The following is a 13,486-nucleotide window of genomic DNA, read 5'->3' as shown; positions in this document are numbered from 1 at the left end:
CCTCCCCCATCCCCCCCCAGAGTAGCCTAAACAAATCAGTCATACAAATATTTAGGGGGAAATGGAGCTTCACAAAACAAACATTTGCAAGAATTTAAATGGTGTATTAACCTGTTTTATCCCTTTTGTTTGTTTTTTTGTTTGTTTTACAAATATTCTCTGTATCAGCTTACTTACGATTAATATATTTGGGAAATTGCAGTGTCTTTCTGTAATTAACTTACATACAAATTGCACATATTTCACTGCCTTCATTAACTTCACAGCCATATGTGTCTCTGAGATTACTAATGAGGGGAGTTAATGGACAGTTTATTGCACTTTTGCTATCTGCCTTTTAAATTTTTTTAAAGTCATCCCCACCATATCCATGCCAAAGAAGAAGCTTTTGTTTTGTATGCATTGATACAGTCTCTTCCTCCAGAATGGAGAAGTCAGTGATGTTTCAGGTATCAGAATAGCTCTAGAATTGTTTTCCTCCCAAAGATTTGGTGATATAAAACATCATTCAATTTTGTAAAGTTGTCCTCACTTTATTTAAGACTACTGGCAGTTCACTGACAAATAAATATTTAATTTCAAAACAAATATTTGTCTCATAAAGTTGTGTACTATAAAGAAAACTTTGCAAGATAATTTCCCTTAAGCCAGTTTTGCTTACAATATACGAACACTAACAATGAAAGAAGCAATAGTGTTTTCATTTTCTGCAGTAACAATAAAAGGACTCCACATTTTAGTGAACCTTCAGGGTAAAAATGCATATCAGAGGTTCTGCAAGCTTATGGATAGGTCATGGATTTACCACTAGCCCTGAGTAAGGGGTAATATATATATATATTTGTACTGCCCCATGAGCAGACGAGAGACCAAATTGCGAATCCCTTCTATACAGAGTCATTCCCACTCCCTCTGGCCCAATTAATATTTAACTATTTAATGAAAGTGGAACAGCTTCAACAAGAAAGAATGAATGAGTCCCACATCAAAGTATCCTATAAGGGGGGGAATCCACGTTCAAATAGGTTCTCTTAGTGAAGCAGAGGGGTGGGACTGAATTGGCTGAGTATCCTAACCACTGGGCTAAATATTGTAAGAGAAGCTAGTGCCTCTTCCTTCTCCACCATTCTGTGTGCAGGTAGGCATACTCAGTGCACACCCACCAGGTTGAGCCCTTCAGTCAAGATAGGTGGGGAAAGACTTGGTTTGAGGATCATGCTGAGGCTTAGGCATGTTTGGACACTTGTTTGAGGCAGCAGCACATATGCCCAGCGGCAGAAACTTAGCCAGCAAGGGAACATTTACAATGAAAATGTAGGAGCTGAGTGAGTTTAGGTGCCTACAGGGTTATTTGGCAGCTGAAAGGGGGTTTTATGGATGGCAGTGGCACCTAAATCTGAGACTTAGGCACCTAACTCCCTTTATGGACCTGACCCTATGGCAATAAACACTTAGATCCAAAAACTGGTGGCTGCCTAATGACTGAGGACTTGTAACATGAGGAACCTTTCGTTTCCAGGTCATTAGATTAAATACAGCCAAGGTCAGCAATGACTTAACTTTGCCGCAGGATGAGTCTGCTCAATGCCCAAAGTGGTGGTCACAGTCTATTTCCCAGTGGATGGGTGTTCACATCACGAAACCAGCCCCCCAAAAACAGACAAATTTCCACCCTTGTTGGCAGTCTCAACAAATAAGCCATGGACCGAGTGGACCTGGAAACTCTACTTTGCCACTCCTAGAGGTGATCCTTCCAGCTCGGGACTAGTAATGTGACATAAGAATAATGCCTTTCTTCTGTCCTTGCCCTACCTGGACAATCCATAAGTAGTGGACTTTGGTCAGATATATCACTTTAGATTACAGGGATAGCAAGCCAGTACCTTCAATCCTTTTTGTTCAAAAAAATAAAGGAATATTCAACATCACACAACACTGAATATTCTCTCTCCACGCACACACAGAGAATGAGAGATACACAACATTGTAGAAAATTGTAAACCTTCTGAACACACTTATGCTTGTGATCACTAACTGGCTATCAGTGATGCTGTTAGATCAATACAAGATAAAAGCAATTTTTGAGAGTGATTTTTGGCACTCATGTTCCAAAAGAGATAGAGCTGTTGCAGCTTTAGGCTTTCATCAAATGTAAATTGTAAGCTTTGGTACACAGAAGGTTAATGTTCTACAGCTTAGCCCTGGAGCAATGTATGAAAATATATAATAAGAGACTTCAGGAAACCCATCAAAGCCCTGCATGTACATTTTTCACTTCACCAACTACTCTGATGGTAGCCACTAGATCTAATTTCAGCAAGTTTGTGTTCCTGACAGCAGTCTCATCAAATTACAGAATCTTCCAGACTTAGTTGGCACCTTCATCTCGGCCTTTCTATCAAATAATATGCCTGTTGCCTTCATCATGCAATCCTTAATTATCTGCAAATCAGCAGACTGTTGCTTGTGCCAGCAAAGGAAATGAGGAAAGAACAGTATTCTTTCCAATGCACATGGCTGGACACACTTCAGAAACATCTGATTTGATTCCCAGTAACAATATTCCATTGATGCTCATTTTTACGTAAATCTATGGCTTCAGGCTCTTTTCCTAAAGAATTAACTTATGCATGTACATATTAAAATCTGGATGATTTTTTTCTGTAACAGAGGTGCTGTGATTTTTATTTCCAATTTTCAGACTGATGATGCTTGGTGGATGAGTATTACGTGTCCCTAATGCCAGTCTACTGTGCGTAGGAAAGTGAAGAGGAGAGGGTGAAGATTGCTTACCAAAGAAGGATCTTGAGCATAAATCTCATGGAGGTTCACACAATATTTTATTCCAATCCAAGACAAAGGTTTTCTAATACCTCTGAATCAAAATGTAAGCGCCAAAGGAGATCAAGGTCAATGTAGCAAACTAGGCAATCCATCAACAACCTAATTACGTTCTATTGACCCAGAGGGAATTTTAGAAGCAGCACTGCTACCTCTGGACGCTGGAACAGCATCTATCAATCTCTGGCCTCTGAATCTTGTCATTATCTGACATCCCCACTGCTAAAACCACTCCATGGGAATCTTCACCTCATTTTGGTTAACTAGAATTATTCAGACTGAATGTCAGTATCTAACCTGAACTGCTCTGGGCTAAATTTTAGCTGGTTGTATCATATAGGGGAGTTTTTTCAATCTAACACCCTACTTTCAGTTAAAAATAAAAATAAAGGTCTCCTTTGAAATAGCTCTGTAGCACTTGCCCATTCATTGTACTGCCTCGCAGGAAAACTGGGCAGAGGAAAGACCCGATGATTCCTCTCTGTCCTGGTATTACAAAACAAAATAAGCAAGTAGTTAAGGGAGTAAAAATGAAAAGAATAAAAATGGAAAAATACAAATAAAAACTTTTCTGTTGCTATATATGATAGCTGTACTCTGGCACCCCAGGGGTATTTTTTATCAGTTTGTTGGCCATTCAGATTGTAAGCTCTTTGAGGCAGGGACCTCTCTTATGACTTTCTGTAAAGCACCTAGAATACTTTTGGGTGCTATATGAATAATAAATAAGTAACCACATTCACATTCATGGTTCGTCTCGTGAGAGATGTGTTTTGGGAATGCCCTCCCACTCCAGGTCAATGGAGCTGCCTTCTTAAAGGCTGCACACCTGTATGGCTAGGACAGCACAAGAGGGGAAAACTCAGAAATGTATTGGTGTGGGGAAAAGAACTGGCAATACCAGAATTGTCTTTAGCTCACAGTCTGATTTTGCAGTGGTGAAGAAAGCAGGCAATTGGAAATAAATTACTATTAAAATATAAAATAAATGGCACATTAGGTCCAGTCTGAGATCTGTGATGCACTATTGCTGTGAACTTTAAAAAGCACTCAGCTGCTACAACTGTACTGAACTGTACACGATGCATTTCCTTTTTTGTTTATTATCTAATGCCACAAATATTCCCTCACTCCACATCTCAGCCACATGTAGGAAAACTTATTTGTGATGCAATTTAAATGGACTACTAAGAACAACATTCAACCATTTGGAACTGAAATATTCATGAGATACTCAGGGAACAATGAAACTGAACTTTTTTAGCTGCCCTAAAGGAGCAAGCATCAGGGAAACACAAGTTATAACTAGAAACTATTCTACTGTGTATTAAACTTTTGTTCTTTATTTCCCCCTTCTTCTTTCACTCCTATTACTTCGTGCGAAGTGCCTTAATTCTCATCTTGCGCCATGTTCCTAGGCACTAGAAAGCCAACACCTACCTAGCTCCGCTCTTCAGTGTCTTTGTAGCAGTAGCACTTATGTTAGATATGTGCTCTGTACTACTTAATCACTGACTAAAGTGTTAAAAGGACAATCAATTTAGAGATTATATTTGCCTTTTTTTACCTACTATTGTTAGAGCTAAGACCTAAAATTACTATTATTGAAAGATATTAGAGGGAAAATATATTTCAGTTTGATTACTCAATGTATATGAGAACAGTTTATATACAATTTCCTTGTTTCACCAGAGCCATCTTTCCTATTTTTGTTTTTCACACAAAATGGAGGAATAAAACTTGGTTTTAAATCATAGAAAAATGCGGTTGAAAATGATAAAGACGGTGGGGAAATTCAGAGGCAGGTGCATTACTTGAAACTATTTAAGGTTTGAAATTGGTAGGACTTCAAATTGATTGTTTGCATTAGTTATCTCACAGTGAATGAAACTGGGCCAAATTGTGGCCCATGCAAGTTGTTCTGCTTCTATCTGATGAAAGTACATGGGAAAAATAAAAAGTGATATATTATTGCAGCTCATATTTTGGATTGCACCTGTATTTTTAATCTAAAGATTATGCTTGAGTTAAAGAGCAGCCTGAAAGCTGCTAATGTAAAATAGATTTGGTCAAAATCTTTATTTTCTGCATGCATTCTCTTAAATAAACATTTGAATCTGCTTCAGATGAGTGTTTGCTCTTTTGAGGTCATTTGGAAACACAAGTATTTACATCAGAAATCTGATTCTAAGAGATACATTCATCCAATCAAGGAACTGAAACATACTATGTAACCTGTGAGTCCAATCAATACAGCTCGGATTTAAAATATCAGATATTTGCAATGTATTGTATCCCAAATTCTACAGATCAAGAATTAGTAGTGGAAATATAGTGAGTAACTTCAAATAAATAAATTTGAGAAAATAATTAAAAAATCCAAAACATTTTCTTGATACTTTAAATATTTTGGTAAAGGCAATTCAAATCAGTAATTTCTTTCAACTTTCCATAAACTACTGATTCTTCAGAACTTTTTTGTTTAGCTTTTTTAATTCATCCAAACCCTCCCTGCTAGAACAGTTCAAAGGGTGCAATTTCAAAAAAAGCCTGATGAATCCAACAATTCTTGGGCAGAGTGGGACAAATTTGTTCTTGATGTAACTCCGCAGAGGGCAGCAGAGTTAAACTAGGGATGAATTTATCCTCCTGCGTCTGTCCCTAATCCAAGCATCACTATTGCCAGAAATTTCTGGAGAACAGGAGTTGTAGTAAATAATCTGCTGAAATCCTGGAGCCTTACAATTCCAACAGTAGCACAGGTGGCTTTTTTTTTTTTTTTTTTTTGCCCTGGGTGATTTCCACTGAATACGATTGATTTCCTGAAACAAGAGACAGTCTTTTGCTGAGGCACAGCTGGAATTCGAAGGCAAGAGGCTTGCCTGGTAGAAGATGGACATTCTTTCTTTTTCTCATATTAAACTGCCTCATATTACATCAGGACTGATGTTTGGCTCACTAGAACCTGCATTATTTGAATATAAAGACTGAAAGCATAGTAATAGAGATAAGGGACACGGTACAATTTTGGAACTCAATAAAATTTGTTGTGATCTCCACAACATAGGATTCAAACACACATTTCATATCCTAGACCAAACTTCCCCAAACTTTTGAGGTATTCAGATTTAGAGTTTAGGTCCATCCCTCCATATGCTCAATCAAATAATCTTCTCCAGTAAATTATAAGATTTACAAACAGCTAACGCTGTGATTCAGAGGTTTAAGTCTTTCCTTTAAAAGTGTAATAATCTGAGTTCTAAATTTTGTTCCATACTAATCAGGGAAGGGATAGATACACAAGGGTGGCCATTATTATTAATTATTTGTATTGTGGTAGGGTATCTGGACTCCCATCATTGATCAGAGCCCCACTGAGCTACGTACTGTACAACACTTCACAAAAGCCTCTGCCCCAAGGAGCTTACAATGTAAGAAAAGGGTTCCCTTCTCCCTCTTGATACATGCTAGTTAGTAACTCACACTAACATGTGACATGACAAGGAGGCCTATTGCACTAAATTTTCAAAAAACAACTGTAATGTTGTGCCTGCCATTTGTTTCCTATCCACAATCATTTGGGGTGCAATACTGTACATGCAAATGACTGCAGATGTAAATGATAAAATATAGGACCCAAATCCTCTGATCTATTCAGTGCAGCTGCAGGAGGGGTTGGCAAAGAGGTGGCTATAAACAGATAACACTAGTGAGGAGGAAATAAGGATAATGGATATAAATCCGTTCAACTCATAATAGCTATAGCAAAGCTTGATTAAACCACAAATACTCTAATTAGTAGTGTTTAGAATATATATAACTTGCATCCACTCTTTGATTTAAGCCCGAGATCTGAATACATATTGTGCATATTATTAAAGTTGTTCACTTAAATCAGTTCTGTACTACACGAAGCACAATCCTTGATGTGTATGCTGCATGTGGTACTTGCCTCTCAAAATGTAACTGTGTTGTCCTATCATATGTTTTATATCATATCTTTAAGCTACCCTTGGGCAAAATCCAATTATAAACAAGTTGGAAAATTTAGCTGGCATGGTGAGCAAAACATATAAATATATGATTTCACAATGGATACCAAAACACACAGTGCTTCCTCATAGCAGTCACTTTCCCAGACACCTGTAAGTTGGCTAGACCTTTCCAAGTGCTTCAGATGACTGTTAAATACACTTGTTTGTGGATTTCTCAATGTAAGTGTTTCAAGAGGTTTAATATTAATTGAATTTAGATCTCAGCTAGACTGGCCATGTGCAAATGAGAGATCTGCAGAAAAGGTTAAACCCCTATTATGGGGATGTTGTGGTTTATTGAACTTTTCTAGTGTATTGTGGAGAGGGGAGAAGGTTTGTTAAATATTAATGGCCAAAAATTTTATATTAAAAATATGTAAAAGGGTTTGGCTGTAAGGAAAGGAAAGCAGTAATTTTTTGAGTACATCTAGGTCCATGACAGGGGTTCCAGCACTCGGCCATCCATAGAGATTTTTAATTACTGCTGCTGACTCATTTGACGAGCTAAGTGCTATTAACAGCAAGCTACAGGCATAGGCGATGACTTCTGCTCGCGCCGGTAGGGGCTCGATCCCCTCTGCTCTGGCCCCAAATTCCACCCCTTCCCCGCCCCTCCCACCTCTGTCCTTCCCCCATTCCAACCCCTCCCCCAAAGTCCCCACCCCAACTCCGCCCCCTCCCTGCCCCTATTCCGGCTCCTTCCCCACCCTGGCCCTGCCTCTTCCCTGCCTCCTCCCCTGAATGTGCCACATTCTCGCTCCTCCAGAGCTTGCTACACCACCAAACAGAAGTTTGGTGGCAAGCGCTGGGAGGTAGGCGGAGGAGCGAGGATGCAGCATGCTCAGGGGAGGAGGCAGAGGTCGGGTTGAGGGGAGGGGTGCTTGGCTGCTGGTGGGTGCAGAGCACCCACTAATTTTTCCCCATGGGTGCTCCAGCCCCCAGAGCACCCACAGAGTTGGCGCCGCTGGCTACAGGCATACAAAGGAGTTTGGTGTCAAAGAGAGAGAAAGAACTAAGGGCAGAGGCGGACACTGGGAACAAGCGAAGCCCGGGCGAAAGTTGAAGCTGAGACTTGTATCTGTTATTTTTGCAGCTGACAGTAAAGTTAAACCCCAGGTAAGGTTGTACCCAGGGTTTTGCTGAACCTAAAGCTCTTGGTAACTGTTAGGGGGCTTATTCCTTCACCCACTTACTTCCCTGGTCCTTCTCCCATGAACAGAAAGCAACAATACCCGAAGTCCAAAGATGCAAACAATTCAATGTTTATTGGGGTGAACTTCCAGCAAGCATGATTCCAGTTTCCTTCCTTAGTGTCCCCCTTCCCAGCTCTGAAACCACAGAGCCTTACACCTGGGTCCCTGTTCCCATTCCTGCCCTTAGCAAAACATGATTCCAATTTCCCCACCCCCATTCCCTGTTCCCATTCCCCCTTTAGCAAAACATGATTCCAAGATCCCCCCCATTCCCCCCCACACACACTTCCTGATTGACTGCAGACTATATAGTAAAACTTGCGTTCTGCTTAGCTATACCTTAACCAATCATTTTACTGAAATTTAACTAACCAATCCTAACATATTGTAACATGATTATTTAACCAATTATCCCACCACCTTAATTAGTTTACACCCAGCAAAATTAATTATACAGCAGACAGAAACAATCACAGAACCAGACAGAGATTATACAGACAAACAATAGGGAAATGGGGACTACAGTGATAGAACAAACACAGAAAGGAGGATTTCACATCCCAGCTATTGATAAGTAAATTCTTGCCAGACAGGATGCTATCAAACTAAGTTTCCTTTTACATCTTCTAGGCACTTCCCTTTCTCTGGAGGTGACAGGCATTATCAGGACAGGATTGTATTCCTAACAGCCCAATAGCACCTTCTTTCAATGTGACTAGTTTGGAATGTGAGGATCTGACCATTCGCTTCCCAGCTTATGGCTGCCTCTGCTGCTTAGCCAAAGATTTTAGCCTAAGCACAGGGCCTCAGACTGTCATAGTAAGAGAAGGACCTTACACCGGCAGACAGTGATTTTGATTCTTTCTTTTATACCTCTAGAACTAGCTAAGTGATAAGAATACACCTAAATTCTTAGAGTATAGGCCTTTACAGACAGGCCTGAATATCTATATCCTAACAGTAACTTTACTCTTTGCACGTCGGTGGCAGGAAATAAATCAATGGGGACGCGGCATACCGGCCAATATATAGTTAACGCAAGCAAGCAAACAAAAGCGTTTTCACTCAAAGCTTCTACTTTATTTGGTCTCCAGCACTTACACACATCTACAAGAGGATAGTAGAGCACCCCAAATAAGTTAAATTGTGGAGTTTTCCAGCCTGTAGTTTTCCATCAGTTAACCAGCTGTATTTCACATAGCAACAGTTAACTATTACCAGACTTTCCATCTTGCAAAACCATATGCTTCAGAAAAAAGCACAAGTCAGGAGGGAAGAAGGTTGTGTTTACTCCTCGTGGTCAGTCACTACTCCTTCCCGCCCTGGTCTGTTAGCTGTGCTAAGCTTTCAGAAAGGCCTCCTTTTAGCTGCTTTCAGCAATAAGCATAACAATTGGTATTCCAGCTGTGGGCAGCGGTCTCAGCATGTTACTGAGTGAACAAAATTTCTTCCTTACAAACATGCAAGTGTGTGTGTGTGTGTTTGTGCGTGCATGTGTGTGTGTGTGTGTGTGTGTGTGTGTGTGTGTGTGTGTGTGTGTGTGTGTAGCGAGAGCAAAGTAAGGACTCAACTCATTCACAGGTTCCAAGATAGATTACTGGAAGTAATGAACAACATATATTTGGCCTTGAACCAAAAGGAAAAAATACATAGGCTATTTCCTCACACATTCCTCCCGCTTATGTAAAATTGTTGTTTCTTTTGGGTGCTTTCTGTTGGAATCAGATGAGGAGGAACTTAGATTTCTTTTATGTCTTTTCATTTGTAATTATTCTACATGCATTTAGTATTTCCAGTTACTGAGTTTGGATTACTCATTGAAGATGACAGTTTAGATGTTAATTTTCTGTCTTCTGTCTATAGTAACAGCAGATGCCATTCCAGTGAATACAAGCAAAGTAGAGAGTAGTGGGTGTGACAGTCAAAATCCCAGAGTGTTGGCCTAACTCTGCTTCCTTTGAAGCCAATGGGAGTTTTAATATTGATTTCAATGGGAACAGTTCGGTCAACACTGAGCATTTTTGAAAATCCCACAATGTAGGTACAGGTCCAAATCCTGTTCACCCTGAAGACAATACGAGCTTTGTTAATCAATTGACAGCAGGATTTGGTTCATAGTAACTACAATAGAGCTCAGAGTAGCAGCCGTGTTAGTCTGTATTCGCAAAAAGAAAAGGAGTACTTGTGGCACCTTAGAGACTAACCAATTTATTTGGTCACGAAAGCTCATGCTCAAATAAATTGGTTAGTCTCTAAGGTGCCACAAGTACTCCTTTTCTTTTTACAGTAGAGCTGTAAAGAAGCTGAGTGGTACAGAATGTAACTTAAAGGCTCATTGCTGCTGTTAACATATGCTATAGCTTTATATGTTTGTTTATGATAACCAGACACCCACTGTGGATCTGATTTTGCTCTCATTGTAGTCAATGGTAAAATTCTCATGAAGCCATGGTGATTCTCCAAGTGTTTGTATTAGTTGCCTGTGTGGACATGCCACACACATGCATGTCCACATGTGTGCGAGCGTATATGTATGTTTCGAATGTTTAATGAAGGTAAATGATTGATGTGTTACTAACTTGTTTGACTAATATTTGCAATGAGCTATTTCTAGTAATTCTTTTAAAAATGACAAATGCCCTATTGCTATTTTTGAAAAGCAAATAATAATGATACCTTTTCATCAGTAGATCTCAAAGCACTTTACAAAGGAGATCAGAAACATTATCCTCATTATACCGATGGGGAAACTGAGGCATGGGGAAGGAAGTGACTTGTCCAAGGTCACACAGCAAGGGAACAGAATCCAGTCCTGAATCCCAGTCCAATGCCATTAGGCCATGCAAACATTTTGCAGTCTCCACATCCCAAGGTCTGGTTATTAATTTATGCTGTAACCCTCAACCCCAGTGAAGTAAAACTGACCGATGTAGAATACAGAGTACACAATGTGGCTTTGTGTCTTTCAAGCAAAATATCTGCCCTTCACATGCTCATTTATACTGAAGAAAAAAATCTAACTCTTAAAAACAAGAGAGATTTAAATGTGAACACGTATTTAATTCTGTATCTTGTTCAGCACATATATACCATCATATTTCATAATATCTTCTACTTTAGTGCAGCTATGACATTTCCTCATTGGAATCATCTCTCAAAGTAAAAGATAATCATCCCAGTATTATCGCATCTCATTATTTCTAGACATGTCTGATACTCAAGTTATAACAAGGAATTTTCCTCCATTCATCTCTCTGTCATTTCTGATATATTTATTTTGAAATATCATTGGCTTTCTTTTTATTTAAAATCTAATGGTGTATCAAACTCAATTCCAGCCACACTAGTTACTATAAAGAACAACTGAGATATGTTAATGCTTACTTTGGCTACAATGCAGAGTCTTACCAGTGTCTTACTAGGAGACACTGAAGTCTTCAGCTGTGGAATGCTATTCATGTCCAAATTTTCATATACCTCTTTTGAACTCCCTCCCCCGACCAAATCTGCTGACATCCTCATACCCTGAATATAGTCTTAGTCCTAGTAATGTTCAGGACATGATTGATCTTGCTAAAGGAGACCCACTAACATTATTTTATTGTCCCAGGAATAGGTTAAACCGACTGGCAACCAATCACTTTCTCTTCAGTCATGACAGCAATTTAGACTCTTTATATCTTCCAATAAAGAGTATAGGAGGGCACAAGGATCCATCAGCCATGCACTGTCATGATATTTCTTTCTACTTAGGGAATGTGCGAGAAAACTTTATCTGCAATATCCTGATTTGGCTGCCATATAACATCTACCAAAGAGACTTTGGGTGAAATCCCATCCCCACTAAAAAGTCAATGGGCTCCGGATTTTATACTTCAAGATTACTTTTCTGCTATTTGTCCTTGCCATCTTGTCAATTTAAATAAAGAGATATGCTGAAAAAAAAAAATGAGTGGCACAACATGGTCCACTCATTTAAGTAAGATGAGAATGATTTGGGCCTTAATGTAGTAAACTTAGTTGCCATGAGGCATCTCAGTTAAATGACATTTCTAAGCAGTTTAGGTGTACATTTTTATTATAAATGACATATACACATAACTATATTTATAATAAGGTAAATATGAATTATTTGTATTATTCATTCCCAGAGTGTGCTCAGTGCTATATCATACGTAAGATGACAATCCTTGGCCTGAAGAACTTACATTCTAAAGATACAGGATGGGAGAAAAGGGGCACAAATGAGCGTAGGTAGAAGAGATGTACAGTTTTAAGGGCAGATTTTTTTTCTCAAATGTATTTACTCATTTTTCTATAACTATACAAATATGGTATTTCCTTGATAGAAAGGGGGAATTAAAAAAAGGTGACAAAAGTCTTTTTAAGGTAGTAGAGTGGGGAATACTTGAGCTGACTGTGTGCTGCTGGAGATATTAAACAATATAAAATGGAATGAAAGGAAAAGTCATATATTTGGAAATAGGCAAGGTTTTGCGAACATCCTAGATCAGCGGTTCTCAAACTGTGTGTTGGGACCTCAATGTGTAACGTGACCCTCTTTTAATGGGGTCGCCAGGGATGGAATTAGACTTGCTGGGGCAGAAGCCAAAGCCTGACCCGCACAGCCCGGGGCCAAAGCCAAAGCCCAAGGGCTTCAGCCCTGGGTGGTGGGGCTCATATTACAGGCCCTCCCACCTGGGGATGAAGCCCTTGGGCTTTGGCTTTGGGGCCCCTGCCCGAGGTAGTGGGGCTAGGTTTTGGTGGGCTTGGGTGGGCTCAGGCTTTGGTCCCCCCCTCCTGGGGTTGTGTGATATCTTTTGTTGTCAGAAGGGGGTCATGGTGTAATGAAGTTTGAGAACACCTATCCTAGATTATAAACATTTTTCTTTTTTTTTTCCTGCTAACCAGTTTTCATTTCACCATTTGTGCCACGTGTTTAGTCCTTGAGTTTCACTAAAGCAGTTAGATCTACTAAAATTTAGGCAAATCTGCAAGTCCATTCAATTGGGATTTACACCCATTTACATGAAATCAGAATTTGTCCTTAACATCACAGCTGTACTTGTCAATGCCTAATAGAGCTTATAGGGTTGTGTATGGCCTCATCTGAATACATTTAAGCTGTTTCAATGCTCTGTCTCATAGCCAAAATGCCATTGTGCATTAAACAGGCAAAGTTGTATGTAGCTGTGGAGCACAGGGGAGCACTACAGACACTTATAATTAAGGTACCACGGGAAAGACTACACTACCAACCACAAACATATCATAGGAGTGCCTGTATTCTGGACCAGTGGTCCAGAAATGAAACTAGACTAGAGGTAAGCTGTTTAACTGAGGCTCATATTTCCAGTCATTTGAGAACTATGTTATAGAATTCTGAGGGAAAAAACAACTTTCAGAACTTGCTTTCAG

This window comes from Eretmochelys imbricata, chromosome 4 (genome assembly GCF_965152235.1).
Source record: "Eretmochelys imbricata isolate rEreImb1 chromosome 4, rEreImb1.hap1, whole genome shotgun sequence".
Lineage (NCBI taxonomy): Eukaryota > Metazoa > Chordata > Testudines > Cheloniidae > Eretmochelys > Eretmochelys imbricata.
This window is presented reverse-complemented; position numbering follows the sequence as displayed.